At 40.5% G+C, this 14449-nt stretch overlaps 1 non-coding gene across 1 annotated transcript; it reads left to right on the top strand.

Annotated features, from left to right (window-relative positions):
* The first annotated feature begins 14082 nt into the window (after positions 1 to 14082).
* LOC148293411 (small nucleolar RNA R71) lies at positions 14083 to 14189 on the top strand. Its single transcript, XR_015825962.1, has one exon. It is a non-coding gene; the product is annotated as a small nucleolar RNA R71 (small nucleolar RNA).
* The last annotated feature ends 260 nt before the right edge of the window (positions 14190 to 14449 follow it).

The raw sequence follows: 14449 nt of genomic DNA, 5'->3' as shown, positions 1-14449 counted from the left end.
TGAAATCGCATGCTCCTCTCTCTCTTCATGAGAGTTCGGTTCATCCTCTCAGTAGCTCCATTTTGTTGGGGATTCTTCTTAATTGTGAAGTGCCTTATGATGCCTTCCTGCTTGCAGTAATCGGTAAAATCATTACTTGTATATTCACCTCCATTGTCACTTCTCAGATACTTGATCTTTCTTCTAGTTTGATTCTCGGTTTCTGTTTTCCATTCCTTGAACTTTGCAAAAACCTCGGATTTCTGCTTCATGAAATAAACCCAAACCTTCATAGAAAAATCATCCATGAAAGTAACAAAATACATGGATCCACCATTTGATTTGGTTGGTGCAGGGCCCCAAACATCTGAGTGAATATAGCTGAGTTTCTCCTTGCTTCGGTTATCTGCACTACTACTTGCGAATGATACATTCCTTTGCTTTCCAAGAACACAATATTCACAAAAGTCCAGTTTGCAAGATGACACGCCTTCCAACAGGCCTTGCTTGTGTAATTCTTGCAACCCTTTCTGGCTTATGTGCCCGAGCCTATGATGCCAGAGTTCAATCTTGTCTTCTATACCTTGATTTACAGAAACAGCTGCTCCCCTAACTATAGTGGTCCTAATTAACTTATACAGCTTATTTGGTTGTAGGTCACCCCACATTACCACCAGTGATCCTTTGGCTACCCTGAGTCTTCCCTTTTTAGACTTGTACCCATAGCCAACCTCATCTAAAGTACCCAAGGAAATCAAATTCTTTCTTAGTCTAGGGACATATCTAACGTTCCCCAAAACTCGTTGTTGCATTCCTAAAAGGACACAATTTAATGTGCAAACAACCAATTAAAAATATCCGCAAGTGCACGAATCTATCGAAGTATAGATTGTGTAAGTACGGGGTCGATCCCACGAAGAACTTGTCGGTTGCCTATAAGTTCTAATTCGAGTACAAAGAGAACACTTAACTAACACACCACAATGCACAAATGCAAATTTGAAACTAAAAGAAATGTAAAAGAAACCTAAAAGAAACAAACAAAACAAAAAAGAAATGTGCTGTGAACAGTGACCAGCGACCGGTCGTTATGTAAGAGCGACCGGTCGTTGTGGTATGGCGACCGGTCGTGAGGTAAAAGCGACCGGTCATTTTAGTACAGAGTCGAAACTTCAGAATTGTGTGCTGAGCGACCGGTCGTGAGACACTAGCGACCGGTCGTTCTTGGGCAGAGTCGTTTTCTCTGTTTTTCCAGTTTCGACCTCTGTCCAGTGTTTTACCTATAACTTTCCAACCGTACGTCCAAAATTCACGTTCTTTATACGGTTGGATTCAGCACAGAAAATGGAAGAACACAACGCGGACCAAAAGTCCAAAACAATTACGGAAACAGATAAAATTTAGTAACAAAGACACGTAACGTGTCAAACACGCAACTCACACACACATTGGGGGGGGGGGGGTTTGATTTGTTTGAAGTAACCTATTTCTATTGCATGAAAGTAAATGGACTTTGAAATTAAATGAGAATGGCAGAGATGAATTATCAAGATGTGAAATCAAAATGTAACAAACACTAGGGTTTCGGAATCCACCCTAAACAATTCTACCCAAGTTCATGAATACTCAAATGATGAACTCTAAACATGTTGATGAAAATGTTCGCAATCAAGACCATGGGTCGTGGCTCAAGACGCATTGATCCTCTCTAATATACGTAAAGTGCATGGTTCGTGCTACAATACTTGTGCCCTCCCCATAACCGAACCTAGGTATGATTCGTACTTCGATTCAATTACAAGGAGAACCCATTAAGTTCAAAGAGAATATGAACATCACAAGAATCCTAATAGCATGGTGTTTACATTAGGTATTCAAGAAACCAATTCGCATGGATGATTCTTACTTCATCCATTTATTGCTTAGGATAACATGAGGATACACATAATCCCAACAATCTCAAGAAGCATGCTTTCAAAGGTGATCAATCAAAGAAGAACATACATCAAGGATAGATTAATTTGGTGAATTGGAATTCATCAACAATATCTAGAAATTCATACACTCAAGCATCAAAACAACAAGGTAATCATGTTTAGGGCTTCAACCTAAGCCCTAGCTATGGAGTTTAGTTACACATACTTACTTCAAACACAAATTCAAATTAAAACTAGAAAGAAGTTACAGCTTTTGTGAAGGTGGAAGCTCAAGGTCTTCAATGGTGGAAATCTCTTCCACTTCTTGCTTGGATGACTTTGTCTTCCTCCTCTAGCTCTCTAGCTCCCAGCTTTTTGAAAGTCTCTGCAAATTGGAATAAAAACTGAATGAATGATACGTTGCTTAGCTGCTGCCCTTCCAATCTGCCCAAAGTCAATTGATTCCTCTCTATGCTCCTCTCTCTCCTCCTTTCATCATGGCACACTTTTGCCTTTGTTTTCTTGTCTCCTCTCATGATGAAGTTTTGTCCTCACAAATATACTTTCAGAAAATTCCACTTAACTAAAGTAAATTATTGTTACCAAATGGCATGGTAACAAGTAGAAGTAAGATCACACTAAGTGGAGGTGAAAACTGGCCAAGTCGGATTTCCAGAGCTGTGGTAACATGCTGGATTGGTTGGATAGGCAATACTTATCCAATGGAGCTCAAATTTGGATATGTTGTAGTCAACATCCATTGGAACAAATTTCATGAAGATCTTCACCTCATCCGAGCACCGGAGCATGCTGATCCGAGGCCAAGAAGTTGACCTACGAAAATGAACAAAACAGAATTTATCACTAATAATGCACTTTTAGCTCATTTTCATTATAACCAAGGTAAAACCTATTAAAACACAAAAAAGAAGTAAAAAGCTATAAAAAGTCAAGAACTAACTCAAAATAAGAGGTGAATAACATGAAAAATCATGTATAAAAATGAACCGAACAAACTTCCCAAACTTATCTTTTGCTAGTCCTCGAGCAAAACAGAAACTAAAACAATACTCGAAACAAAACTTTCCGAACACTATCCAACGAGAGAGTGACTTATGCAACTGACTCAAAGGTTTTCACAAGAAAAACTCAGTTTAGACATCATTCACAAGGCAGCAAAGTTCAGAACACAACATGCTCAAGTGTAGTAGTGTGATGGCCAAATGGAACTCATTCTCCAATTTCAGTTTTCACACAACTTCAAAAATCATACCAAGCACAAATGTAACTTCAAATCTCACCAAAGTTGTCCTCTCACAAATGAATCACTCGGAAGAGGGTTACAATGCATCACTCAATAATAAATATGAGAATAGAGTTAAACCACACGGGACTTAACTCAAAATAGAAGGATGAAGAACATGCATAACTATGATCTCAAGAAGGATGCCAAACACTTAAAAGCCGAAAAATGTGTGCAAATCAACCACATGACATTTATGATCAATTTAGGTCTTTATTAAAGGTTGTAATGGGGCTAAGGGTGTAAGGTAAGTGAGAAATGAAGGGAATGGATACAACAAAGTCCAAGGAACTCACAATGTAAGAGCATATAAACGTTGACTAAAAGACTTTGAAACATCACGCTTGAGATTTTCACTCATTTTTTGGTGATCAAATAGACCACAAAGCCTTATACCTCCACTAATTACGATTCACACTCCTTCCTTCCATTTGAACAACCAAGAAACAAGGAAATGAATTTGAAACCATTGCCACTTAACCACGACTTTTCTCTTTTCTTTCACCCTTTTAGTGAAGTACTCTTTTATTTATTTATTTATTTATTTATTTTTTTTATAGATTAATTTAACCCTTCCCAAACTTAGCATGAAAAACACATCTAAATTAAAGCTCACGAGTTCCTTAGAAAGGTAAATTCTTATTTTTCAGGCTAAGGCTAGAAGTAATAACTGGTTACTTGAAAGAAAAGGCATACATATAGGCTCAATGTGGTTAACAATGGAAAATCATGCTTAAGCATGCATAGGGTTAGCTTGAAAGGCACAAACGGTCCAAAGAGGGCCTTAATATCATTTCTCAAATGTCATGTAATCAAATTGCACAAGAGTGAATGTCTTTTAAGTGCTCAACCAAGTCAATGAATAATGAGATCAAACAACAACTCGGATGACAAGAAAAATAAGAATATGTGTATAACACTCATGAATTGAAGCACAAGGCTCAAAGCTCACATTATATGGTTATACAAGTCTAATTCATGCTTGATACAATTCTTTGGATCATGCAAGTCCCTCAACTGGAGAATTATGAAACAAATGGCAAGTGCATAGAGGGTTTCAAACATATCATGCTAGAACGATGCCATTTAGTGAATAACAAATTATTATTATTTTTTTAACATTTTCAATCAAGTCATGTAAACATTCATCACAATCTCATCATATATGTCCGGAAAGTGACTTAAGAACAAAAAAGACTCAAAACAGAAAAGAAAACAAAATAAAAGAAAGTAAGAATTTAAGTGAAACGAAAAAGACTTGCTATCCCTTCCCAAACTTAGAAACAAACATTGTCCTCAATGTTAAAGAATTCAGGCATCAACAACGTAATAACAAGAATTAAAGGGAATAAAGCAAGTAAATACAAGAACAAACACGAAAAACAACTACAACACGGTTGCAAAAACAAAAACAAAAACGAAACCAAACAGAAACAAATAAAACAGTAAGCCCTAACAACAGTCTTACACATGCAGAAATCCAACCCAAAGAAACGCACAAACCAAAAGAAAGCCCAACCCAAACGAAAGCCCAAAAGCGAAGAAAGTAAATAAAACAAAGAAACCAAGTTAGAAGCACAAAGAGCGAGGACTCAGTAAAATAGAAAAAGTGGGCCCTGAAGTCTCGGCACCTGTGAGTCACGGGATACAAAGTGAGAGACGTGTCGACAAGCAGAGGTCTCTCTCACGGTCCCAAGCCAGAATTATTGGCTTCATAGGAAGGTGTGACGACTTTCGTTTCTCAAAAGTGCTGAAAGGCGGAACTGTAATTAAAGGGGTCGGGGACCAGGTGAGGTGACCTAAGGGAATAGGCCGTAAGGGCTGCGCAAAATGCAGAAGCGCAGTGGCTAGGGTTACGTAAAAACTAACTCTATAAAAGAAAAAGAGAAAGAGTTGGGGAAAAACACACAAACGAAGAAACACACAACAGAGAAAAGAAAGAACAAAAGAAAAGAAGTGGCACCAGTGTGGATGCCCTACTTTGCCTCTGCACGGGGGCACGTGACAGTGAACGACTCGATACTGCTGGACAACGATGTTGCCCTTGGAGTTGCTAGAAATCTAGTGACTCCCAAGGATATACGGGTGCTGGGAGTAAGGGATGACAACCGGGTCGTGAGCGATGCTCTGGCACTAAGCGTGCAAAGCACCGCAACAGTCGCAAGTGTGGGTCATCGCCTACTTGCGAAGTCCCATGAGGTGGAGGTGCTAAGAGGTCAGTTGGCGGCGGAGCGAAGTATGGTGGAAGAGTGCCAGAGTATTATTAAAAGTTTAAAAAGGGAAAGGGCAAGGATAATGGAGGTGAATCGACACCAGCTAGAGGCGTTGCGGGAAGAGAACAAAAATCTCTCAAAGATGGTAAGTGTTTACGCCCATGACATGAGAAAGCAGCTGGAGGACCTGGACCAACCGGGTAAACGCAAGAAAACAGATCGCGAGAGTAGGTATGCTCAAGCTAAGAGTGCGATCTTTGGGAGCTCGAGTGATGAGCCCCAAGAGGCTGTGCGTGAAGCCCCGGAAGAGGATAGCCATAGGGCTAAACTCAAAGGTCCAATGGCCGAGACACCGAGCACTGTGAAAGAATAATTTCGAATGTATTAGTGGTGGGCCTGGTTGTCTTTGCCCTTTCCATGTATTTGTTTTGTTGTTTTTTTTTTTTTTTTTTTTCGTTTCCGGAAATAAAATAAAAGAAAGTTGCAAAAGACAAAGAAGAAAAACAAAACAAACACACTTCCCAAACTTAAATAAAACAAAGAGGACAGACGAAAGGGAAAGACAAAAACACAAAGCACCAGAAAAAGAAAGTAACGGGCAAAAACATAAAACACCAAAAAACACGGAAAAAAGAAAAGTAAAGTGAAAGTTAATGTGCTCCCCCTTGAAGCGATTAGGTCGAGCATGCCCGGGAAATCCGAAATGGTGTTGGCTCTTTCTCTCAACCGCATATGTCTATTTAAGCCACGCCTCTGCAAGCGGATGATACCCAGCATTTCTTCCTGCAAACTCAAAGAAAAACATCAAAAACATCCAGAAACCAAACAAAAATGGCATCCTCACCTATACTCATTGATGACCTCAACCTTGAGTTGTCCCTTGCACCACCAAATGCCCAGATACGGGCTCCTCCAAACCCTATCTTCCCAAACTCCTCATACCATCATGGCTCGGCCTCAAACTTCTCTGAGGTGGTGCCGCGTAGGGTAGTATTACCGGAGGGCATGACTGTCAGCAGACTTACAGTCGCAGATCATCTGCATGTGGCGCAGAGGTCTGACCAGATGGCAGTGGACGAGTCCCACAATCTAACCGTGGTCAACGCGGTCTCGGCCACAAATTTGGGCATGCGCCTACTGGCGAGAACACGAGAGTGCGGGGCACTGAGTGAGGAGGTGGCGGCCCTGAAAGCTCTGGTGGCGGACCTGCAGAGGCGGCTCTACAGCGCCAACCAGCATGTAGAGATGCTGCAGAAAAGGAACGAAGATCATGTAGAGCTGTTGCAGATTCTACAGGCAAGAACAGACAGAGGCAATTAGCAGAAGCCTCAGCTAGCTCAAAATGCAAAAGAAACAAGTGATTCAGAAATTTATTGTTTTTTTTTTGTGTGTGCGTGTGTGTGTGTGTGTGTAGAATCACATGTTTTGGAATGAAATAAGCATTTGAACCAAAATTCTGAGTGCAAAATCATAAAGCAACCTACTTCCCAAACTTATATGAAACAATGTTTATAAATGATGGAGAATTAATACTAAACAATGCCATATAGAAAAATTGGGATGGATAATCACAAAATAAAAGAAATAGTAAACAATTAAAAGTTGAACTAACAGTAAAAGTTGAAACAAACAAACTAATAACCGTCTCAAAATAAAACCCAAAAACAAAATAAATTAAAAGTTCAAAAGGGTACAAAGCTCAAAGTACTACTGATCATCATCAGTTTCATCATCATCATCACCATCAACATCATCACCATCAACATCATCACCATCAACATGTGCAGAGGTCCCGGGATGACCTGGCATCTGGAGGTGCGTCCAAATGGCGTCAATGGAAGTGCTCATATGCTGCATCTGCTGAAACTGGAGCATCTGCAAGTCCCAAATGGCTTGGAGAGAGGGCTCCCAAGCAGAAGTGTCGACAGTGGGAGCAGGCGGGAATGGCTGGAATGAGGCCGGCCCGTGTGGTGGTGGTGGTGGCATATGAGGCGGCACTGGAGCAGGTGCGGGTGCAGGTGCATGTGCATGGCGCCTCTGAGAGATACTCTTGGACACAGAAGTGTCCGAAATGGGACCCATGGGCTCAACATATATATCAGTGGGGCGAGCCCGAACACCTGAGCGGTCACAAATCATGCTAACAAGGCAAGGATAATAAATTATGCTTTTCTTACGTGCACAAGCCTTCAGGCGTTCAAAAATGATGTCAACAACTGGTAGGATAAAAGTTCCCTCATGCAAAATTTGCAGGATCTTGACCCCTACTGATGGAATTTCCGACCGTTGGCCGGATGGATAAATGTTGTGGCGCACAAAGCTCCACAGGATGACAAAGTAGGGTGTCAACTTACCCTGAATGAGGACAGTCTTTTTAGTTTGAGATGCAAAGGCAGCAGGGTCAGCATAAAAAAGTGTTTCAGCTGCCCTTTGCATGTCAAAATCCTCACCCAAAAATTGTCTCCAATTAACAGTATTCTCTCTGTCACTTATTTGAAGAACCTCAGAGATAATGGAGGTGGATAGTACAATATTTTTGCCCCGAACCTTAAGGGGCACCTCTTCATTACGTCTAAGTTCTTCCCTAGGGAAAGCGGCATAAAACTCACGCACAATTGATTCATTATATTTTGCATAGATGTGAGCTAAGGGTAGGAGGTTTCGGTCCCTAATAAGGTGCCGGACTTGAATAAGTCCAGCGGTTTGGATGGAGGGACTAAGATCTAGGTTACGCTCAGTAACCACAGTGGCAGTGAGCATTGCCTCTTCCGGTTGAGGTGCACTTCGTGAAGAAGATGCACCCCCTCTGGTACCCTGTCTAGCTCTAGACATCTAAGGAGAATAAACCAATATGCACAAAACAAAACAACAACAAAATTCATGCCACAATTCCCAAACATGCATGCACATAGCCAAAATTTGCCACAATACAAATATACACCAATTCGAACGAGTCGACAATTTAATCACAATGTAAAATACCACAATGCCACAATATTAATCACAAAGCACAATTATGCCAAAATTCCAAAATGTAAACAACATTCCCAACATTCAACCATAATGACAAAATTTCAATAAAAAACACAAATAACAACAACAATAATCAAATAAGAGATTGAGAGTGAGAAAAACATACCAAATTGAGGAAAAACACCCAAATGATAATCACAAGCCAAACCCAAAACAAAAACAAGAGAAACAACAAATTAGATACAAAACAACTATAGGAATGCATTAGAGTAAGAAAATCAAAGAGAAAACACCAAGGAAAATTCGAAAATTACCTTGGTGCTACAGTAACTCTAACTGAAAATCCTCCAAAATTGAAGAAAACACTTGAAATTTCAAGGAATAGAAGCCAAAAACGGATTCTACTCGAAAAATTAAGTGAGAAAAGTGTGATTTGGGTTAGGATTAGGGTGGGTTGTGAGGGAGGGAGAAGAGAGAAGTCGAATGGGGGGGGTGGGTCTGTCGCTGGGAAGAAGAGGAAGTGAGGAGAGAGAAGAGAGAAAAGAAAGAAAAAGATGGTTTTTTAAAAAAATCGCGACGAGCGACCGGTCGCTTTGAAGCAGATTCAATTTTAAAAAAAACACGAGCGACCGGTCGCAAATAAAAAGCGACCGGTCGTTTTGAAACAGATTCAATTTTTTCTGAAACACCAAACGAGCGACCGGTCGCGAGGCATGTACGACCGGTCGTTCTCTCTCTCTCTCTTTTTTTTTTTTTTTTTTTTTTTTTTTGTTGAAAACTTTATTAAGGACTTACCTTCCCAACTCAGTTTTGCATCCCCGAAGGTACATCAATGAAGTGAAGCACTTCATCTTCTTGATGCAAAGTATTTTCGTGGTAGATTTTCAACCTATGCCCATTAACTTTGAATTCCTTTCCTATGCCTATTGGTCGGATTTCAACTGCACCATAGGAAAAGACATTAGTAACAACAAATGAGCCAGTCCAGTGGGAACGAAGCTTATCTGGAAAGAGTTTGAACCTAGAGTTAAAGAGTAATACTCTTTGCCCTACTTCAAATGACCTTCTAATGATATGCTTATCATGAAACGCCTTTGTTTTTTCTTTGTAAATTCTTGCGTTCTCATAAGCATCATTGCGAAGCTCATCCAGTTCGCTCAGTTGTAACCTTCTGATATCTCCTGCTTCCTTCATGTCGAAGTTGTACTTAATTGCCCAAAGGGCCCTGTGTTCAAGCTCGACAGGTAGATGACAAGGTTTACCAAAGATTAAGCGAAATGGAGACATACCGATTGGAGTTTTGTAAGCAGTTCGGTAGGCCCAGAGAGCATCGTTAAGGCGCAAAGACCAATCCTTTCGAGTAGGACCAACAGTCTTCTCTAATATATGCTTCACCTCTCTGTTAGAAATCTCCACTTGTCCACTAGTCTGAGGGTGATAGGGGGTGGACACCTTGTGAGTTATGCCATACTTCTTGAGTAGGGTCTCAAATGATCGGTTGCAAAAATGGGATCCCTCATCACTAATGATGGCCCTCGGTGTTCCAAACCTACAAAAGATATTGGCTCGAAGAAAGCTAAGAACAACTTTCGCATCATTAGTCTTGGTTGGAATTGCTTCCACCCATTTTGAAACATAATCAACCGCAAGTAGAATAAATAGATTTCCAAAAGATGAAGGAAATGGACCCATGAAATCTATTCCCCAAACATCAAATATTTCAACAATTAGAATTGGGTTTAAAGGCATTTGATTTCGAGATGAAATGTTACCCATTCGTTGACACCTATCACAAGATAGACAGAATTGTGATGCATCTTTGAACAAGCTTGGCCAATAGAATCCACTTTGCAAAACTTTTAAAGCTGTCTTCTTGGCTCCAAAGTGGCCACCACATGCGTTCGAATGACAGAATGTGAGTATGGACTGAGATTCGGTCTCGGGAACACATCGCCTAATCACGGAGTCCGAACAATACTTCCACAAATATGGGTCATCCCACACATAGGACTTGGTGGTTTTCAGCAATTTGTCCTTTTGACCTCTTGACAAATCCCTTGGTATATTTCCTGTAGCAAGAAAGTTGATAATGTCAGCATACCATGGGTCAGAAATTTGTAATGCAAAAAGTTGCTCATCAGGAAAGGATTCACGAAGAGGAAGAGTGTCTTCTTCGGTATTGGAGTTAGTGATCAATCGGCTAAGGTGGTCAGCTACCACATTCTCCGATCCCTTCTTATCTCTGATTTCTATATCAAACTCTTGGAGCAACAAAACCCATCGTATCAATCTTGGTTTTGCTTCCTTCTTTGCCAAGAGATATTTCAAAGCTGCATGATCAGTGAAAACAATTACTTTAGAGCCTATCAAGTACGAACGAAATTTCTCCAAAGCAAAAATTACAGCCAACAGCTCTTTCTCAGTAGTTGAATAGTTCAACTGAGCATCATTAAGGGTACGGCTTGCATAATATATTGCATGCAATCTCTTCTCAACTCTTTGTCCTAATACAGCTCCAACTGCAAAATCAGATGCATCACACATTAATTCAAAAGGTAAATTCCAATTTGGAGGCATAATGATAGGTGCAGTTGTGAGAAGAGTTTTGAGCCTTTGAAAAGCTGCCAAACATTCATCATTAAAATCAAAATTTGCATCTTTGGCAAGCAAGCTACACAATGGTCGAGAGATCTTAGAAAAATCTTTTATGAATCTTCTATAGAACCCGGCATGTCCTAAGAAGGATCGGATCTCTTTCACTGATGTGGGAGGTGACAACCCGCTTATCACATCTACTTTGGCTCTGTCAACCTCAATGCCTTGACTGGAAATCACATGACCTAAAACAATTCCCTGTTGTACCATGAAATGACATTTTTCCCAATTGAGAATTAAGTTGCATTCCCGGCATCTTTGCAAAACTAAAGACAAGTTGTTAAGGCATGAATCAAATGAATGACCAAACACACTAAAATCATCCATGAATACTTCAATAAATTTTTCTACCATATCGGAGAAAATACTCATCATGCATCGTTGGAAGGTGGCCGGGGCATTACACAATCCAAATGGCATACGCCGGTAGGCGAAGGTACCATAAGGACATGTGAATGTCGTCTTGTGTTGGTCTTCAGGAGCGATGGCAATTTGGTTGTATCCTGAATAGCCATCCAAGAAGCAGTAGTAACTGTGACCTGCAAGACGTTCAAGCATTTGGTCAATGAATGGTAATGGAAAATGATCTTTTCGGGTGGCGGTATTTAATTTTCTATAATCAATACAAACACGCCATCCCGTTTTGACACGAGAAGGAATAAGTTCATTTCCCTCATTTCTTACAACAGTTATTCCTGACTTTTTAGGAACCACTTGGACCGGGCTTACCCACTTGCTATCGGAAATAGGATAAATTATACCCACATCCAATAGCTTCAGAATTTCTTTTCGGACTACCTCTGTCATGATTGGATTTAACCTGTGTTGAGCATCCTTTGTGGGTTTGGAATCAATTTCCAGTAAAATTCTATGCATGCATCTTGTTGGGCTTATGCCCTTGATGTCCGCAATACTCCAACCAATTGCTCCCTTGTGTTCTCTTAACACCTGCATCAACTTCTGTTCATTTTCCACATTGAGATTGCTAGCAATAATCACGGGCAATGTCTCTGTTTTACCTAAATAAACATACTTCAAGTGGGATGGCAATGGTTTGAGCTCTAACTCGGGTGCCCTGTCAAGAGAAGGAACAAGCTTTTCAGTATTGACTGGCAAAAGTATAAAATTTGGAGTGTACTTACGTGGTATGGCTGGACATGCATCAAGGAATTTCACAGCCTCAAGTAACTCATTATCAACAATTTCAGCAACTTGAGGATTTTGTGTCAACACCTTTTCTAATGAATCTGTACCATGAGTACTATTAAATGTATTTTGCACAATATGACACAATGTATCAATACGAAAACATTCATGTTCATCATTGGGGAGTTTGAAGGCATCATATACTTTGAACTTTATTGTTTCCCCTTGAACTGTCATTGTCAATGTTCCTTGTCGAGCATTGATCACAGTATCTGCAGTGGCCATGAAAGGGCGGCCAAGAATCAATGGAAGATCCGCACCCGGAATAGGAGCTTCTTCCATTTCTAGCACCAAAAAGTCAGCTGGTAAGATGAGATCATTTACTTTCACAAGTACATCTTCCAAAATTCCTCTTGGATATCTCACTGATCGGTCCGCCAATTGAATGCTGACAGAAGTTGGTTTAAGATCACCTAAGTTAAGGGCTTCAAAAACAGAATAAGGCATCAGATTAATTGAAGCACCTAAATCAAGTAAAGCTTTGTCAAACAATTTATCTCCAATTATGCAAGGAATTGTAAAACTTCCTGGATCTTTCAATTTGGGAGGGAGCTTCCTTTGCAAAACAGCAGAAGCTTCTTCCGTTAGTGCAACCGTTTCCTGATCTTGGAATCTCCTCTTGTTGGTACAAAGGTCCTTCAAGAACTTTGCATAACTCGGAATTTGCTTGATTGCATCCATGAGAGGAATATTGACTTGCACTTTTCTGAAGGTTTCCAATATTTCCTTGGCTTGTTGAATTTTTTTGGAACTCATAAGCCTGTGAGGAAAAGGAGCACGTAAGATTTCTTCGTCAGTAGGTTCACGACTTACCTTCTCCTTTCTTGCCCTTCTTGCAAGTTCATGCTTTGGGATCCACTCGGATGAAGAAGCTGCTTGCTTATCTTTCTATTTGTTGCTTTCATCCTTTTCTTTAGGCTCAGCCACTTGTTCAACCTGCATGTCATCAACATTGTGAATCAAATCTTTAGAACCATCAATTTCACCAATTACCTTACCAGTTCTCAAGGTAACTGCTTGAACATGCTCACGCCCAGTTGGATTAATCTCTGGTTGGCTAGGCATCATACCAGGTTCCCTTTGACTCAAAGCTTGAGCAATTTGCCCCACTTGATTTTCTAGATTGGCAATGGCCTTATCCGTTTTCTGCATGTGGGTGTCATTCTTCTGCATGTAGCTTTTTGTCTCAGTGATGAAACTATATGTGCTTCTAGCCATGGAAGCAACAAGTTCTTCCAAAGATTTTCCTGTAGATTGTGGTTGAGGTGGTGGTTGTGGTGGATTGTAGTAGTGCATTTGACCATGAGGTGGGCGAGTATGTTGTTGACCTTGAGGTGGGTGAGTTGGCCCTTGAGGTGGTTGAGTTGGCCCTTATTGAACATTCGAATTGTCACTCCACCTGAAATTTGGATGATTTCTCCATCCCGGATTGTATGTTTGTGAGAAAGGATCATTCTTAGGCCACTGATTTCTCTGAAATGAGCCCACTGCATTTGCTTCCTCATGTGCCAAGGGACAATCCTCAGTGTCATGACCAATTGTGGAGCAAAATGCACAAACCTTGGATGATCCCGGTGCCAATTTCTTCACCATGTTGGTTAGGTTTGCAATCTGAGCTTCCATACTAGAAAGGGTACTTACATCATAGGATTCCCCTTTTCTGACTGGTCTTTGCCTTGAATTATATTGGCGAGCATTTGCAGCAACAAGATCAAATATTGCTCGCACTTCTGTTGGAGTCTTGGTCATTATAGTTCCTCCTGCAGCTGCATTCACATTATTTTGGTCCGCTTCAAAAAGTCCTTCATAGAAGTGTTGCATTAGAAGCCAAGCTTGTATGTTATGATGCGGACAAGTGATTAGAAGCTTCTTGAAACGGTCCCAATAATCCTAGAAGCTTTCTCCCGGCCTTTGCAGAATTCCTGTAATCTGACTTCGGAGTTCATTTGTCCTTTGTGCTGGGAAAAAATGTTGCAAGAACTTTGAAGCAAGATCCGTCCATGTTGTGATGGAATTTGGAGGTAGATAGTGAAGCCATTCCTTTGCTGTATCCTTCAAACTAAATGAGAAAAGTCTCATTCTTATCTCGTCACTATTCATGCCTTCAATCTTTATTGTGGAACACACTTCCTCAAAGTCTAGGATATGTGCATTAGGATTTTCTCCAGGATTTCCCAAGAACTTAGGCAATATGTGTATCATGC

The sequence above is a fragment of the Prunus avium genome, chromosome 7 (genome assembly GCF_965620075.1).
Source record: "Prunus avium chromosome 7, drPruAviu1.hap1.1, whole genome shotgun sequence".
Taxonomy (NCBI): Eukaryota; Viridiplantae; Streptophyta; class Magnoliopsida; order Rosales; family Rosaceae; genus Prunus; species Prunus avium.
The sequence above is the reverse complement of the archived record's forward strand: the minus strand, read 5'-3'. Positions and strand labels throughout refer to the sequence as shown.